This window comes from Neofelis nebulosa, chromosome 10 (genome assembly GCF_028018385.1).
Source record: "Neofelis nebulosa isolate mNeoNeb1 chromosome 10, mNeoNeb1.pri, whole genome shotgun sequence".
NCBI classification, from domain to species: Eukaryota; Metazoa; Chordata; class Mammalia; order Carnivora; family Felidae; genus Neofelis; species Neofelis nebulosa.
The window spans coordinates 25,993,229-26,012,284 of NC_080791.1; the positions used below are offsets into that span (position 1 = coordinate 25,993,229).

The following is a 19,056-nucleotide window of genomic DNA, read 5'->3' on the forward strand; positions in this document are numbered from 1 at the left end:
GACCAGCTGTTGCACCTCATCCACCTGCCTGTTCCCAGTCCTGCCCGGACGGGTCTGGTAATCATTACCAAAAGGGTAGTGAGAGAGGTATTTCCAAAATCTAAATACTTGCTTCATCATTCATCACTCACCTATTTACATTTCTGATGGCTCTTCACTTCACTGTCAAGCTCCAGCCCTGCCCATCTCTCACTTTCCCCTTGGTCCACTGCCTTCCAACCACAGTGGCTTTTTTGTTCGTCCCTTTCACAGCGCCTCTGCGCTACTACCCCCAGAGTTCCAGATTGTGACCCAGCTGCCTGCCTCTTCACCCGGGCCTCACCTCAGAAGTCCCTCCTGAGGCCATCCGGGACCACACTGACTAAAACAACCCTCCAATAACTTGCCATCACTCTTACCTCTAATAAGTAGAAATTGGCTAACAACCCCGTCACCCAACTCACAACACTCTTGTCTATTCTTTACACAACACTACAATATTTCTGAAATTATCTTCTTTTACTTATTTAAGCAGAATGCAGATCCTATAAGAGCAGGAGTCCTGTCTGTATTTACAACACACGGAAGCAGGAATTTGTTTGTTGTGGCACAGGCACTTTGGAAAACAGATTGGCATTGTTTCCTGAAGTGGGATATTCACATATGCTATGATCTAACAGCTCATTTTCCTAAGAGAAACTCTTGCACATGTACAACAGAAACAAGTCTAAGCATATTCTCAGAAGCACAATTCACCAGTAACAAAACAAAAACCGGGGAACAACTAAAATGTTCACAAACAGAAGACCACATAAATAAATTCTGGTTAACAGTCACAGAAGGAAACATATATACAAGATGAATAAATTTTAGTGACAAGTGAAAACAAGGATAAATTTTAGCAATGTAATATTAAGTGGGAGAAATCCCCAAGATTAGATAGAGCATCATATTCTTTTTATAAAAGTTGACACAATGAGTTTTTTAAAAAATAAAATATTTTTAGAAATACATAAATGCAACAATATAAATTAAAAAGGAAAGGAGGCGAATAATGTACATAGGAACCACTGCTTCAAATGTTTACAACTAGCTTGGTTTTTTTTTTCTTTTTTTTAATTACAAAAACAATGTAATGAGGATAAAGTACAAAAGACACAGTTCAGAATTTCAGGTTTGCCCCCATCCCAGCACGATGGGAATACAAACCCAGATCACAGGTTCAGTGACACAAGTTTCTCCCAGTAGATGCCAGAATGCTGCCCAGGACAGTTCAAGTTTTTTGCAAGCCTTTCTGGAAAATGCTATGATGTAACGTGCAGCAATGCATGATAGCAGATTAAGAAACTACATAATTTTAAATAGAAAAAAAAAAAAAAAGTCCTAAAATGAACTCTTTACCTCTAGCAATAACACACTGGCTAAAGACTACCCTCCCTACTTAGCTGCCAACATTCTTCTTTACTCTTTTCGAACCTGTACAATATTTCTGCCTGGAAGTTAAGAGACAAATGACTTTCAAGACCAAAGTATTTATGGAATCAAGACAATAATGCAACAACCTAAAAGTGTAACAGGCACTGGTTAAAAAAAACTGGGATATGGTCACTCAAGAGAATATCAGGCAGTCTTAAAAAAACAAAAAAAAAGAGGGGCGCCTGGGTGGCTCAGTCGGTTAAGCGGCCGACTTCGGCTCAGGTCACGTTCTCGTGGTCCGTGAGTTCGAGCCCCGCGTCGGGCTCTGTGCTGACAGCTCAGAGCCTGGAGCCTGTTTGAGATTCTGTGTCTCCCTCTCTCTGACCCTCCGCCGTTCATGCTCTGTCTCTCTCTGTCTCAAAATAAATAAACGTTAAAAAAATTAAAAAAAAAAAAAAGAAAGAAGGAAAGATCAAGGAGACACTTTATATAATGATACAGAATTCTGTATTATGTAAAAAAAAAATTTCAAGATACAGAAAAATGCATACAGTATAACACTGCTACAATTTCTGTTTAAAGGAGGAAAAAGAAAATATATATACAAAAATAATTATACTCAAAATATCTAGGATATATGAGTGAATATTGTAAATTCTTCTATTTCTTTTGAACATGTGATTATTCAAAAAATAAATTCTATATATTTTTAAATAAGACTATAATGCAAACCAAATATATTCCAAAGAGCATTGGTATTTTTCCAAAGAAAAACTACTCCAAGGTAGCTATTCTTACCTTCCTAGTTTTGTATATTCACAAACCTGGATGACAAAAATATTGTCTACTGTTCAGTGGTTCTGCTCTTATTTGAAGCTTTTCAAGGATTTTAAATTAGATTTCATCAAGCTAACGTGAACAACTCCTTTCACATTTAAAATGCTATTATCTCACCTATATGTAAATTAGGTTGGCTTATTTTTCTTATTAGCCCTTCTTTGTGCTTGAAAAGATTTATATCTATTATTATCAAAAGTGTACCAACAACCAGTATCAATTCATGTCCCATCTTTCGATTCAGTAGCAAGACAGTTCATATTTTTAAGTGTAAAAATAATTGGCCTTATTTGGTTTGGGGAAGAACTGTGGGTTTTTCCCCCCCTAGGTGTTAGGTAAATGAGTATTTATGTCTAAAATGACCTGTCATTTCCTTCATACACCCAACCACATACTTCAAAAGTGGAATGCTGGTTGGGCTTCTTGGTGTGGAGCATGTCAAACTGTTAAATTTTAAACCAGATAATAAAGCCCAAAACTGACCATCTTCACATTACTTCTCAAAATGGAAGTACTACAGCAAGTGCCAAGAAATAAAAAGTTAGAATGTCACATCTTCCTAGGGGGTCAATTTTAAACACTGTTATATTTATATAAATTTCAACATATTATGGTGTGTTCATTCCAAAAAGTCACGTGGATTTTAAGATAAATATGAGGGGCGACTGGGTGGCTCAGTCGACTGAGCGTCCGACTTCCGCTCAGGTCACGATCTTGCAGTTTGTGAGTTCGAGCCCCACATCGGGCTCTGTGCCGACAGCTCAGAGCCTGCAGCCTGCTTCAGATTCTTTGTCTCATCTCCCTCTCTCTCTCAAAAACATATAAACATTAAAAAATTTTTTTAAAAAGATAAATATGAAATTTGATGTATATCTAACATTAGGTGTACCTCAGTAGAAAGTCTGTGATTAGCCTACCATCAGCTGATTTTATTCTAAATGAGTAAAAATGTACACAAATAAGAAAACAGGATTCTAATCACAAGGTACCTATTTTTTTTTCCAGAAATTTGCATTTAATTTGAAAGCAGTTAAGATAACAAATCAACTAAAATGTCTAGTGTATTTAAAAATAGTCCCTATTTTGGGGGCGCGTGGGTGGCTCAGTCGGTCAAGCGTCCGACTTCGGCTCAGGTCATAATCTCGCAGTTCGTGGGTTCGAGCCCCGCATCGGGCTCTGTGCTGCCAGCTCGAAGCCCGGAGCCTGCTTCGGATTCCCTGTCTCCTTCTCTCTCTGCCCCTCCCCACTCACGCTCCATCTCGCTCTGTCTCTCAAAAATAAATAAATGTAAAAAAAAATTTTTTTAAATATTCCTTATTTTGGCTCTCAGTTTTCATTAAGTCCTTGCTGTCTGGACCACCGCTAAATGGCATAGAAATATTTACTGACTTGACAGCACAGGATACGTGACATTCAGCAGAGGAGTAACGACAAACTAAAGAAATAACTTTTTCCTGTTCCACTACAGTGGGTAAGTTTTCCTTGTCTCCTACCTCGGAATTCCTTTAAGGACGATGCTTGGCGGCTCCAGCCTTTCATTACGCCATCTCTTCAGTAACTGCTGATGCCTTCTTCAGTGTAACATTTACGCACAATGCTTAACGTACTTTGTAGAATAGGAACACAAGGTCCTTATTCTTAACACCTTAAAAGCAGTAATGGTGACCAACCAGCTCTATATGTGTAAAAGAAGGAAAAATCATTTTCACACAGATGAAGCACACGTTCTGCTTGCAGGCTGCAGCTGTAACCTCTATTTCTCTCGGTCAAGTTTTCCCAGATAATTTCCTCTAGGCAAACACTGGATGTTACCTGCTAGACTGCTTTCCCTGCTACCGCTTTCCAGTAACCTAAGGGTTTGCACAGTACTATGTCTTGAAGGGCACTTTTGTTGGAGCAGCCTCCAGCAGTGCACCCCTGTGCAGCACTTCAAAGAGCAGACCATCAGAAGGACCCAGTACTTGCGTTTACCTTTGCACAAGTCTTCATGACAATTTGCACAATTCCAACCCAGCATACCCAGCTTATTCTAAGGCAACTTTCAAGTTAACTGCCCCTTAAATTATTTCTTAAAGGTCTATCCCATTTTCTGACCCACTGACTCTGCTTAACCATAAATTTCCACATTTCTCTACAAAGTTAGAGCAGAAAAGGGGGTAGGATATCAAGAAAGAGTCAAAGGAGGTTTCTAAGTATTTTCTACAAGTAATGACCAGAATAGTGCTATTAAGTGCTATATCAAATAAGTGGTAAATAACTGAACATTTTCTGTATCAGTCATTATTGCAGCGTTGTCTTTCTAAGCCCATTATGTACATCTTATTGCCTTCTTAATTCATATTCAGAGGACTCAGGAGAAATAATGTTTTTTCTTATTATTGCCTCTTGGTTCATTAAAATCTATACTTCATAGAATGAAGCTACTTATCTCACCTGAGAGATGCAAGACCATAAAAGCATCCGAAGAGTAAAGCCACAAAATGTTAACAACAAACAGCTTGCAGAAGCATGACAAAATTATCTGATAAAGTTGATATCTGTGACTTGAAAACTTCAATATGTGATTTTATTTTACTGAGCCATATTGTGCACTTGGCTTCCACTAACATCGATGAGATGAGTGAGCACATCCATAGTATAATTTTAAAATGCAATTACAGAGCTTCAAATATATAGATCTCAAAAAGGTTTCAAGTTTTTATTTCACTTCCAGTTAGTTAACACACAGTGTTATATTAGTTTCAGGTGCACAACACAGAATTCAACACTTCCTTTTACACCACCCTGTGCTCATCACATAGATCTTAAAAGTTTTTAATCTTTAGGGGCATCTGGGTGTAGGTTAAGCATCCTACTCTTGGTTTCAGCTCAGGTCATGATCTCACAGTTCGTGAGATCAAGCCCCACACTGTCAGCACAGGGCCTGCTTGGGATTCTCTCTCTCCTGCTCTCTCTCTGCCCCTCCCTCACTTGCTCTGCTTCTCTCTCAAAATAAATAAATAAACTTTAATTAAAAGTTCTAATCTTTACAAGCAGAAATTATGGCACTTATTAATAACTTCTAATATTGTTTTTTTTTAAGTTTTTTTAAATTTTTGTTAACGTTTATTTATTTTTTTGAGACAGAGAGAGACAGAGCATGAACGGGGGAGGGGCAGAGAGAGAGGGAGACATAGAATCCGAAGCAGGCTCCAGGCTCTGAGCTGTCAGCACAGAGCCCGACGTGGGGCTCGAACTCACGGACTGCGAGATCATGACCTGAGCTGAAGTCGGACGCTCAACCGACTGAGCCACCCAGGCGCCCCAAGATTGTATTTTTAAGGAAATTCCATACCCCACATGGGGCTCAAACTCACAACCCCAAGATTAAGAGCTGCACACTCCACCAACTGAGCCAGTGAGGCATGGCAGCCCTTGGACTAGATTTTATAACAATTGGATGGATTTAAAACATGTTAGGTAATACCATCAAATATCTTTGGAAAACTAGAAACAGTATATCAAAACCGTCAAAATACAAAAACATATACACTCAGCAGTCCATGTACATAAAATTTTAATATAATATTATTTACCATTATGTACCAACTATATTATACAGTATCTTCTTATCGAATTCCTACATCAACCCTGTTCAGTAGCTAAGTAATACTATACCCATTTTACTCATTAGAAAAACAGACTCAAGAAAAGTTACATATTTTCTCTCTCCCTTCCTCTCTCTGTCTCTGCCTCCACCCCCACGCATGCACACATGCTCTCTCTCTCTCAAAATAAATAAACATTAAAAAAAAGAAAGAAAGAAAGAAAGAAAGAGAGAGAGAAAGAAAGAAAGAAAGATTAAATAACTTGTCCAAAATCACAATGGCAGTCAGAGAGAATTCAAATTTAGGACACATCTAAGATCTTTGTTTTATACACAAGGTATGCTGGGGTCTCTTAGGGACACTGAAGATCATTCTGGTATGTGTCATGTTCATTTCTCCCTCAATCATTTAAGTTAAGTATAGTTCTCTGATATCTGGAACTGAGACCTTGAACATTTGTCAGAACTTGGTCTGGAGGTGAAATTTGCTTAAATTGAAATCTTCTAAATACACACCATAGGACTTTAAAAATGAGAGTTACAAAATCAAATAGTAAATAAATTTGTAAGAATCAAACAATTTTTGCCAGCTCTCAAGTTTGGCACAATGTCACAGGAAAGATTAACTTACAGGTAGTGTGAGAAGGAAACTTCTTCCTTTAATGCCACCAAACACTACTTCAAGCAAAAGCTATTTGGATATCATATTACAATTCTATTATTTCCCTAGTTGCTGTTTTTAATATTTGTATTTTTATTTTGCTTGTTCCAGCATGTAGATGAACATAAAATAAATATTGATGACAACAGCAGATCTCAGATTTAAAGAAATATAAATTTCCTTTTGTTTATAAAATCATTCATCCATTAAACAAGTATTTACTGGTCACTTATTATGTTCTCTTTTTTTTTTTAATGTTTATTTTATTTTTTGAGAAAGAGACAGAGCATGAGCATGAGCAGGGGAGGGCAGAGAGAGAGGGACACACAGAATCCAAAGCAGGCTCCAGCTCTGAGCTGTCAGCACAGAGCCCGACGCAGGGCTCGAACCCTCAAGGCTTCAAGCTGTGAGATCATGACCTGAGCTGAAGTTGGCTGCTCAACCGACTGAGCCACCCAGGTGCCCCATACTGGTCATTTATTGTGTTCTAACTAGTGGCAATACAAAAAATACAGTCCTGCTCTCTTGGAGTTTACATTCTAGTGGGGAAGACAAATGTTTTTAAAAGGTATACTTTTGGGGTAGTGATAAAAGCTTTAAGCCTGTTAAAGTGAATGGAGACAACCTAGGACTGCAGCTTCACAGAGAGTAATGAGAGAAACCTCTGTAAGGAGGAAAGCTATGTACAGAGATGTGAATTCTTAACTGGGTGAATTATGTAGATATCTGATGGCTCGTGTGCATTGGGTGAATGGAGTGACAAGAAAGAGGGCTCCAAAAACGGGGCCCGACCGTGGAAGGATTTTTGAGCTGTGCTAAGAACTCCTGAAACAGGGAGCTACTGACAGGTTTTGTATAACAGGAACATGACTTCCTGAATTAGTCAAAAGAATTAATCCGGCTGTTACATAAGGACTAGTCCAGGGCAGGGCGCAAATCAAACATGGAGACCAGTTTCGGATTATCGCCGTGGGCTAGTCAAGGAGATAATGGTGATTTACACCAGAGTGGTAGCAATGGACAAAAGTGAGAAATGGCCTGGTTCAAGATAGATCTTGAAGGTAGGGACAACAGAATTTGTTGATGTAGTGGTGATGAGCTGGGGAAAAAGCAGAGTCACAGTTGACTCCAAGGGTTTTGATAACTCAAGGTAATTTTCAATTTTCTCAATTATAGCTCTAACCCTAATTTTTCCTGTAAGTTTGGGTAAAATCTATTCACCCTGAATCTCCCATCTTAGAGGCCAAACAACCATGGAATTTATTTATAGTCCCTGCAAACTTTGAGGACACAAAACACCTTTATGTTAAAGAATTCTTTCTAAGGGCACTGCATGGCTTCGATGGTTGAGTGTCTGACTTCAGCTCAGGTCATGATCTCACAGGTTCCTGAGTTTGAGCCCCACATGGGGATCACTGCTGTCAGCACAGAGCCTGCTCCAGATCCTCTGTCCCCCTCTCTCGGCCCCTCCCCCAACTTGCACTCTCTCTCTCAAAATAAATAAACATTAAAAAAAAATTCTTCCTTCTGACTCTTATACCATCTCAAGCATAATTCACAACAACCAAACTAAGTAAATGGCACCTTCACCTTTTCATATCCTTTCTTTTCCATCTTCTTATTTCTCAAGACCCCATAAGAAAAGTTACACAGTGAGGAAGCAGTGAGTGAAACTCCAGTGATGGTCATTCTTCAATGATTTCCCAGGCAACTAGGTTTGCTAATCTCTCTGTGCTCCAGCACCACCACCACCACAAGCCCACCGGTGTCACTGACAGGTGCTTTCACACACGTTAAAGATTACTCTGAGACTGTTAAAAACTGAGAACAAACTGAGGGTTGATGGGGGGTGGGAGGGAGGGCAGGGTGGGTAATGGGTATTGAGGAGGGCACCTTTTGGGATGAGCACTGGGTGTTGTATGGAAACCAATTTGACAGTAAATTTCATATATTAAAAAATAAAAAAATAAAAAATAAATAAATTAATTAATTAAATAAAAAAAAAATAAAGATTACTCTGATACACAGACTGATGAGATTTAAAATAATCAACTGCCTTTTCATAGAACTTACTTTAAACACACATACACACACACACACTTAAACACAAGATTTTTCAACGGCACAATAAAATGTTATCTAAAAAAAAAAAAAGAAAAAAGAAAAAAAGCCTCAGCATATCATACACCTTATTAAATAGTAGACTCACTGTGCTTTCCTGTGTGGTCTTTCTACCTCTAGCCTTTGCCCTTTTACAGAATAAAATTCTTATATAGCTAACATTTTTTTGTGAACGCTTACTCTGTGTTAAGACATGTAGTAAATGCTGCCCTGGATAATCTCATTTATTTATCAGGACAGTCTCTAAGTGCTACCATTATCCCCATTTTGTAGGTTAAACTCATGACTGACCGCACTACCAACCAAGAGTGACAGAGCCAGGAGATGCCCCAGGACTGATGCTCATTCTCTTAACTACCATTACACTAACCACCTCTTAGTCCACTTTAGGATAACCTTCCTAAAATACAAGTTGGATGATATCAGTTCCTGCTCAAATAAAACACCACCAAGTGCCTCCAAACACCTACAAAACAACGTCCACACTCAGCATGTTGTTAGCCTTAACCTCATCTCCAACATCCTCATTCCCCATACTATTACTGGCCATTTTCCAAATATATTCAATACTATTCCCCCTGTGTCTATTCTCACATTAATCCATCAAATCATCCACAATCTGTGGAAACCAAGCCATCTCTCTAAATCAAACTCAAATGCCACACTTCATGAAATTATTTTCCAAAAATCAAGACATACATGCACAATTTTTTTTAAATAATAAATTTTTTCCACTTGGAGATCTCATAGCATTTTGTCACTTCTCACGCAGCTGTCATCTATTTCTATCTTGTTTATACAAATTTTTTCTCTCACCTCTCAGACTATAAATTCCAAGGGAGGGACTTTTTTTGTAATCTTCATTTCCTACAAATTATCTGTACATAAAATGTTTGCAGAATTAAATCTGGCACAAAACCTTATGTTTTTAAGGATGTGGGTCCCACTTGCCAACTATACTTGTTGCGCAATGATCCCTATCTTAAAATTTGGCTTTCAGCTAACCAAAACCCATCAAACGCTCGATCTATTACTTAGCTCCTAAACTCTAAGTGCACCCCCCCCCCCCATTTACTGCTAACAATGGCTAGTCAACAAATCAAACTCTTCCTTACTAAAAAGGTAAGAAGCACGATACGGACAAAAATAATTGGACACCATTCGGTTTGTGAAATATTCTCTACAGATCTCATTTTATATTCTCTATTTTTCCATGTATGAACAACACATTCTTGAAAACACAACTACGAAATACAGTTTAAAGACAAGAACTGTAATGATAGTGATAGTTTTTTATAAAGCTAAATAACTTTAATATTAGTAATGTAAACTAATACCTTGAAACACCACTTAAATTCATTAAGTGCTATCAGAAGTAACCTTTTTTTTTATTTTTTTAAATGTTTTATTTATTCTTGAGACACAGAGAGAGACAGAGCATGAGTGGGGAGGGGCAGAGAGAGAGGGAGACACAGAATCCAAAGCAGGCTCCAGGCTCTGAACTGTCAGCACAGAGCCCAACGCGGGGCTCGAACTCACAGACCGCGAGATCATGACCTGAGCTGAAGTGGGCGGCTCAACCAACTGAGCCACCCAGGTGCCCCAGAAGTAACCTTTTTTTAATGATATAACAGAAGAAAGTTTTTCTCATTATAATTTAAATGCCTCCTTTAAAAACTGGCAAACATAACTCCACTTGGAACCCTGAGGCCAACTATTTCCACCAAGTGGCACACTGCTGTCAAGCTCTCTTGATCAGCCCCAAAAGTGAACTCCAGTCTTCTTAGTGCTCCTCTTCATTTCCTCCCGCCACGATCTCCCCACAACCCTCCCCCCCACCTCTGCTGACTACCTCCTCATCTCTTTCCAAGGATCCTTCAGGAAACTTGCTCCCTTATAAATAATTTCCTTACATTGTAAACCTCTCTGCAGAACACATCCCTACTCTGACAGAAGGGGTTCTTACCAGGCAAATCTCCAGGTGAGTGAAGCATCTAGCACAATAGCTATTACTGCATACTCTGCGGTCAGACTGCCTGGGATTCCATCTCCAATTCAAGCATCACTAGCTATGTGAACTTGGGGAAGAAAAGTCTAATCAAAGCACTACTTGCCATTCCACAACATGTCCCCCAAATTTCCTGCCTCTGTAAATTTCTACTGAATTGATCACTCCATAATTGTGCCATCCATCCTTCAGTGGGCCCATTCAAGTCATTTCCTTTTCTACAAGTTTTCCTTAGATCTTCAACAAATTCCCATAGTACCCAATTTACCCTTCTTACAGAATACTTATATTGCCTATAAGTACACTTTTAGATGATAATCCTTAAGGACATAGTCTATGTAATTTATCTCTGAATTTCCTGAGACACAACATATTTGTGAACCAAACAAGATGTAAATAATCTACTTGGTCATATTAATTTCTTCTCTCCCTCTCCCAAACCCCAAATGCTTGAGCATGAGATTTATATTTTCTTTTATGTTTTTTAGTCATTACAATCATGAGAAACCGCTGCGATAAATCCTTCCCATCTTCAATAAAAACTGAAAAAGCTTCGTAGTCTGCAAAAACCCAATTTTGTGTAAATTTTGAACACTATCCTTAAAAGCAACATTTCGGCAGAGGAAGGAGAAAGGAATGTTCCTGAAGAAATCTGGGAAGCCAAAAGAGAGCACAATGCATAGTTCAAGCCAGCAGTTAAGAATATAGATTTAAGGGGCGCCTGGGTGGCGCAGTCGGTTAAGCGTCCGACTTCAGCCAGGTCACGATCTCGCGGTCCGTGAGTTTGAGCCCCGCGTCAGGCTCTGGGCCGATGGCTCGGAGCCTGGAGCCTGTTTCCGATTCTGTGTCTCCCTCTCTCTCTGCCCCTCCCCCGTTCATGCTCTCTCTCTGTCCCAAAAATAAATTTAAAAAAAAAAAAATTTTAAATAAAAAAAAGAATATAGATTTAAGAGGTGCCTGGGTGGCTCAGTCGGTTACGCATCCGACTTCAGCTCAGGTCATGATCTCACGGTTCGTGGGTTTGAGCCCCACGTCAGGCTCTGTACTAACAGCTCAGAGCCTGGAGTCAGCTTCAGATTCTGTGTCTCCCTCTCTCTCTGCCTCTCCCCTGCTCATGTTCTGCCTGTCTCCCTTCCAAGAATAACTAAACATGGAAAAAAAAAAAAAAAAAAGAATATAGATTTAAGAGACATTCCCGAGTCTGAATTCTGGTTCCACTATTTACCACAACTGCAGCTTTAGGCAAATTATTTAACTTCTCTATCTCTTTATTTCCTCAACCATAAAATGTAGCTACTGGCACTACAAGTTATAAGGAATAAATGAAATCATATATACAAAAAACCTAAGTGGGTACCTGGTATACAGCTTACATCAGTAAATGAACATTAGAAGAAAATTTTTGTATTAATTAAGGGACACAGGTACACAGGAACTTGCACCTCATTAAAACTTCACTTGATTTTCTTTTGTATAGAAAGGTTAAGAAAAAATGAAATCTGCAGAAAGTGTTAAGATAGTCAATCTTGATACTATACATTGAACAAATAAACTGGATACTCTACTGGATTTAGCAAAAATAAAGTCTATGTAACAAGCTCTTACAAAGAAGCCCTTCAAAGTCATAGCACAATAATTTTGGCTGAATTACTCAATAATAAAAAGGCCCAGTAACAAACTAAATCCAAGGTACTACCTTTTTAGAAAAAGACAAAATAAAAAAAGTGGTCATTGATACCCAAATGACTTAGATAATGCAGTATGATACATCAAGTACTACCAGTAAAAGCATAATATTTAGAAATACAGTAGTAAATATTAAGGAGAAAAAAGCCAAAAGAGTTGAAAATCGTTGCCTCTATAGAACAGGAAACAGAGGCCAGATGGGGTTAAGTTAAATGGGATGAGACAGTGTCAGGAAACTGCTGTTTTTCTTTAAAAGTCTCATGGTAGTATGGATTTTTAAAATGATGTTCTTGATTTGGTTAATAAAAATACAAAGTAATTATAAAGGAAATTTTATTATTTAATTGTTTGACAGCAAGACCAGGGATGGGTGAGCAAGCAAGGCACCTATGATGTAAAATTTTAAGAGGCATCACTGTCAGCGTCAAGAACTTGCACATACTTGCTGGTCTCCAAGAGTGAGTACCTCCTTCCTAGCCTTGTCCAGTACTAGCCCAGTACTAGCATTTTAATAACTCAAATATTACAAACAAACAGTTGAGGGAACTGAGGCTGTTACAGTTAGTCATTGTATGAAATAAAATATACTGTGCAATACATAATAGACTTCTGCAATTATTTCTAACTATCTACAAATATGTATTAAAAAAAATCTAGAATGATCTTCCTGAATATTAATGACAGTTGCACCTGGGAAGTAAGATTCTTCTGGGTAGTGAGATTTTGGATATACCCTCTATACCACTAGGTTTTTTGGTTTTTTTTTTTAAACAGGCATATGTAATTTTTTTAATAAAATAAAGTGATTCTTTTATGCTTTTAAAATAAAAAAAAGTTCAGGGGTGTCTGGGTGGCACAGTCACTTAAGCGTCCAACTCTTGATCTAGACTCAGGTCATGATCTCAGTTTGTGAGTTCGAGTCCCGCATGGAGCTGGGCACTAATGGTATAGAGTCTGCTTGGGATTCTGTCTCTCCTCTCTCTGCCCCTCCCCGCCTGGATGCACGTGCTCCCTCTCCCTCTCTTTTTAAAAAATAAAATAAAATAAAATAAAATAAAATAAAATAAAATAAAATAAAATAAAATAAAATAAAATAAAATAAAATAAAATAAGTTCAGCTCCCTACCCACCCTCACTAACAACACACACACACGTGCATGCACACACACACACAGACACACACACACAACACACACACACATTTTCCCATGACAACGTAATTTACTTCAGGCTTCATCTGCTACATCTATGGACATGACTTACAAATCTGTATTTTTAACATCTCTACCACCCCCAAGTCCCAACCCCCCAACTGCCTCCAAAGGAGCCACTGAATGTTTAACTGGCAACTCAAACAAAATAAATCAAGTAAAACATATCATTTGTCCACATACACTAGCTCACCCTCTTTTTCTCCCAATGTGCCTTAGGAATAAGTACAGTAAGTCCCCAAGTCATTCAGGTTTAAAATCTAAAAATTATCTTTACCTTTTACCTCTCCCTTACCCCATACAGAAAATTATGACGGTTGTCCCACCACCGTGTTTGACATCTAATCTACCTTTCGTTCCTACAAACACATACCAGTTCAAGCTTCATGATCTATGCTCTGAAATACCAGTTAACAATCATTGTTCAAGTAAATATGATACGACTTACTATCCTCAATACAAAGCACAAAATATGGCAGAGAATAAGTGAGCAACACATGTTTTTTGAATGAATGGGAAACAAAAAAAAAAAAAACTAGTCGTCCCATTTCCCTACTTCCACTTTTCCTACAACCACAAAATCATTTTGCAGTTACCCAATATTCCCAAAACAGAGCTCTTATCAGGTCACAAAAGCCATCATTTACCAGTGTTATGTAAATAAGATAAAAACTCCTCAGTATGGCACTCAAATCATTCCAACATGGGGACTCTTCCTCCTTCAGAGCCTGGAGCCTGCTTTGGACTCGTGTCTCCCTCCGTCTCTGCCCCTTCCTCTCTCTCAAAAATAAATAAAACATTAAAAATTTTTAAAGTTATTTATAATATCTTTATAAATATATATTATAATCACTACCAAGTGAATTTTAAGTTCCTTGAAACAAAAACCACAACTTTTATTTACTCATCTCCCACTGTACCTAACAAAATGCCTGGCACAATTACATAAAAGTCTCCAGGAAATGAGAGACCCGTGCATCAATAATAATAAAACACAAACAGTAGCAGCAGAGCCAAATTTGAGTGCTATATATCGGCCAGATACTACTTTAAGCTATATACATATATAGTTTCATTTATTCCTCACAAGGACATGAGGAAGATACTATTATTATCTCCATTTTACTGATAAGAAAACTGAGGCAGAGAGATAACTTAATCAAGGTTTAACATCATAGTATTCTTCAATTGTATAGATAATTCTACAGTTAATATCTTTCTATATATAGCTAGCTCCTTATTTGAGACTACTTCATCAGACTCTAAAACTTATAACATTGAGTCACAAAGTATAGATGTTTAGACATTTCTCATACTTTTAAAATGTTCTTGTAGGAGTGCGTGGGTGGCTTAGTCAGTTAAGCATCTGACTTCTGCTCAAGTCATGATCTCACAGTTCATGGGTTTGAGCCCCACATCAGGCTCTGTGCTGACAGCTCAGAGCCTGGAACCTGCTTCAGACTGTGTGTCTCCCTCTCTCTCTGCCCATCCCTGCTCACACTCTGTCAGTCTCTCAAAAATGAATAAATGTTAAAAAAAAAAATCTTTAATAAAAAATAAATAAATAAATTTGAAAAATAAAACGTTTTTCTAGGGGCACCTGGGTGTCTCAGTCGGTTAAGCATCTGACTCTTGGTTTTGGCTCAGGTCATGATCTCATGGTCTATGAGTTCGAGACCCGCATCAGACTCTGTGCTAACAGCACAGAACCTGCTTGGGATTCTCTCACTCCCTCTCTCTCTGACCCTCTCTAACTCTCAAAATAAATAAATAAACTTAAAATTTTTTTCTAAGAGGATTAACCATTTTATAAAGCCACCAACAATGTATAAGGGCAACAATTTTACTGCTACTTGTCAGCCTAGCAAATCACCATTATTTTCCCATTCTCCTGGTTCAAGTAGGCAAATAATAATATGCATAACTCTTGATCTAAAATAACTGTACCTTTTTGAAAATAAGTTTATTTACTTAAGTAATCTCTACATCCAACATAAGGCTCAGATTCACAACCCCAAGACCAAGAGCCACATGCTCCACTGGCTAAGCCAGCCAATGGCCCCTTAAATAATTATACTCTTAAAGGTTTATGACCAGTGTTTTGGGGTTGTTACTGTTATTGTCATAATTGATGTTTTAAGAGACACTATATGCCTGAATAAATTTTTAGGAGTTACTTAACAGTATTTACATAGATAAAAAGAAATCAAGCACTTACCTCTACTCAAACATTCACTAAACCTTTCACAATATCCCATTCATTCATTTATTCAACAAACCTTTATTGACAGCCTACCAGGATCAGTACTATACTAGTACCTGGACATAAATCAATACAATCCCTGCCTTCAAAGGGAACACAGTTTTTTAAACATCAGAGTCAATGTAAGCTTTGGTGACTTGGTTCACAGATCACAAACTGACTTTAAGAGGGGTCACTCTGAAGTCAGTTTTAGTACTGATTCCAACTGTAAGTGTTTAAATTTCACACAGAGAAACACCCAAATATGGCAGAACTAAAGAAGGGTCAAAGAAGTTCAACTAAAATGTCATCAAATAAAGAAGTCCAAAAGTAAGTTTTCAGTTAGAAAAAGTAATGGCTGGGACAAAACAATCTATAAAAGCATGGCTGGTACACAAATTTGAGTTCATCAAATCTAAAACCATCAAATTAGCAGGATCCTTTGTTGATGAATAAGATAAATAAGAAAAAGGTGTAACTTCTATTTCCTATGATATGAAATTAAATTATGAAAACCAATACCTCAAAATGTAATAAATAGAGGTATAACATGAACCCAAAGGTTCTGGGGGGAAAACTGACACAAAACTGTAAATCAATCACTGCTCAAAGAAACAGGGCAATACTTAACCTTTAAAGTACTATCAGAGATGAAAGCCATGCTTTCCCACAGCAGAACTATTTTTAACTGTAAATCACTAGTGGCAATCAAACACTAAGATTAAACCTTTGGTCTGATCCATTCTAGCAATTTCTAATTCAACCCTCTGGCCCTACAGGCATTTCAAACTAATTTTTCAGGGAGATCAATCATAACAGTGGAATGGATTTTTAAAGGGGCCTATCCTTTGTCCAGACGGTTCTCTTCTCAAACTCATCTCTATCAACACCATGCTACTAAAATGAGTCTTTTATAAGAAAATATATATCATAACACCAATGTTTGGATTTGGAACTTGATAATGGATGACTTCATTTTCAGCTCGAAGGGAGCATTTCTCCCACTAAGTGCCCCCTTTGTTTTCTCCCCAGGTCTATCTTCTATCGAAAATATACTGATATGCTAGGGCTGACTTATTCATCATTCCCCTACAGACCTACCAGTGCTTTGCATCTAGCAAATAGTTAATAAGTTATATGAAATAGATTTTAAAACAGCAATAAAATGCTTATTCCACAAAATCTCAGAAGTGACTAGAAAATTATCACATTCCCATACAAACAATCCATGGTGAAAGACCTAGATTTCTGTACATTAAAAATGTAAATGATCATAGGATCACCCCACCCTTCTTGGGGCATAAGCCTCAGATAACCCTGTTTGCTCTCTCTTCTGCTGCAGACCAGAAGAAGGACGGTTCCGGTTCAAGATGGTGATGTGAGAAGATCCTGAACTTACCTCCCACAAACACACAGTCTACAGCTACATATGGAACAATTTCCTCCTTAAAAAAAATGAAATCTGGCTAAGTGATGACTACAGATCAAGAAATTGAGAAGAAAACCATACCAAAGCAGGTAAGAGAGGCTGAGACACAATCTCACTAAAAATCCCACCTCTAGAGATGCGGCCCACAGCCAACAGGAATGAAGAGTTCAAACTCCATATGAGACACCCCAACTTTTTAGACCTGCTCTTGACAAGCCAGAATAACAACTAATTTTGAAAACCAAGAGGGCGCAAATCCTGAGACCCACAAGACAAAAGTGATCTGAGAAACTGTTCTTACAGAGCTCATAGTTGTAGACTCACCTGCCCATGGTCCATCTCAAAGGCAGCCAATCCTGATCCGAATGAAAGTGAAGGAGGCTCACGTGCTTATATTAAAAAGCTCAGCCTGAGGGGCCAACCTCTAATTTAACACACATCTCGAAACCTGTTGGAACACGTTCTAGAAATGGAGACCAGTGGGTGCCATTTTCACGCTCACCCTTTGCCACACTCTATAACACCAGTACCTCCAGAAAGGAGCCTTTACATGCATCTGGTGCCCTGATTTCTGTGGCTGCTCCCCAGGGGAACCCTCTCAATCACCTGGCTCTAGAGACCCGGGGAGCTTGCATTCCTCATCACATGGGACTTTAATAATCAGTATCACCCAAAAAGGAGCTTATACCCCTGTCTAGCACTCCGATCTTTGCAACTGCTCTCAGGAGACACCTCTACATTGCTGGCTTTGGCAATAAGCTGGCTTATGCTCAACAGTCTCCCAGGACAGGGGCGCCTGGATGGCTCAGTCGGTTGAGTGTCTGACTTCGGCTCAGGTCATGATCTCGCAGTCCGTGGGTTCGAGCCCTGTGTCGAGCTCTGTGATGATAGCACAGAGACTGAAGCCTGCTTCGGATTCTGTGTCTCCCTCTCTCTCTCTGCCCTCACTCCCTCACTCTCTCTCTCAAAAAATAAACATTACAAAAAAAAAAAAAAAAAAAAAAAGAGTTCCACAGGACTATAACCAACAGAGTTATTTTTTTTAATGTTTATTTATTTTTGAGAGAGAGAGAGAGAGAGAGCATGAGTAGGGGAGCAGCAGAGACAAAAGGAGACAGAGGATCCAAAGCAGGCTCCACGCTGACAGCAGAGAGCCCAACGCAGGGCTTGAACTCATGAACCATGAGATTATGACGCTTAACAGACTAAGCACCCAGGGGCCCCCCAACACAGTTCTTAAACAACTACCATCCCAAGGACACAGCAAGAGACAACAAACTCAGGAGCTCTGTCTTTCTGAGGAGACCTATTAGCTAATTATCATGACGGTGGCCCAGGGGATAGGCTTCTAATTAAACACACATCTAGGAGCTTACCATAATCCTTTCCAGAGACCTTGGAAGGAGAACACTATCTTCACACTCACCCTCTACCACGCTCCAGAGCTCCAATGTCTCCTGGAAGAGAGTTACACATGTGCTTTGTACCCAGTTTTTGCGGCTGATGCCCAAGGCACACACCCCTCATCGCTTTGGCTCTAGTGGCCAGATGGGCTTGTATTCCTAGATCCCACAGGACTGTGGCAATTGGACAGGGGAAAAAAGAAAAAGACATAAAAGGTCTCCAAAACGAAAAGGAAAAAGTAAAACTCACTATTTGCAGATGGCAAAATACTATATACAGAAAAATCCTAAAGACACCATTAAAAAAACTGTTAGAACTAATAAAATTCAGTAAAACTGCAGGATACAAAATCAACACTCAAAACTCTGTTGTATTTCACACTAATAATGAACTATCAGAAAAATTAATAAAACAGTCCCATTTACAATTCTACCAAAAAATATTAAATACCTAGGAATATATTTAACCAAGGAGGT

The 19,056-nt window shown here is 38.6% G+C and overlaps 1 protein-coding gene across 2 annotated transcripts in view; it reads right to left on the reverse strand.

Moving 5' to 3' along the window:
* The window catches only part of ARHGAP32 (Rho GTPase activating protein 32), a 300,175-nt gene that overhangs the window by 241,680 nt on the left and 39,439 nt on the right, over nucleotides 1-19,056 (reverse strand). Inside the window, exon 1 of one of the 2 annotated variants that reach the window (XM_058687308.1) lies at nucleotides 3,726-3,919. The exons of the other annotated variant lie outside the window; for it this stretch is intronic. The gene's annotated coding sequence lies outside the window, so the exon portion shown is untranslated. Of the gene's footprint in view, nucleotides 1-3,725; nucleotides 3,920-19,056 lie in introns of those variants that run through there. 2 annotated transcript variants of the gene reach the window in all.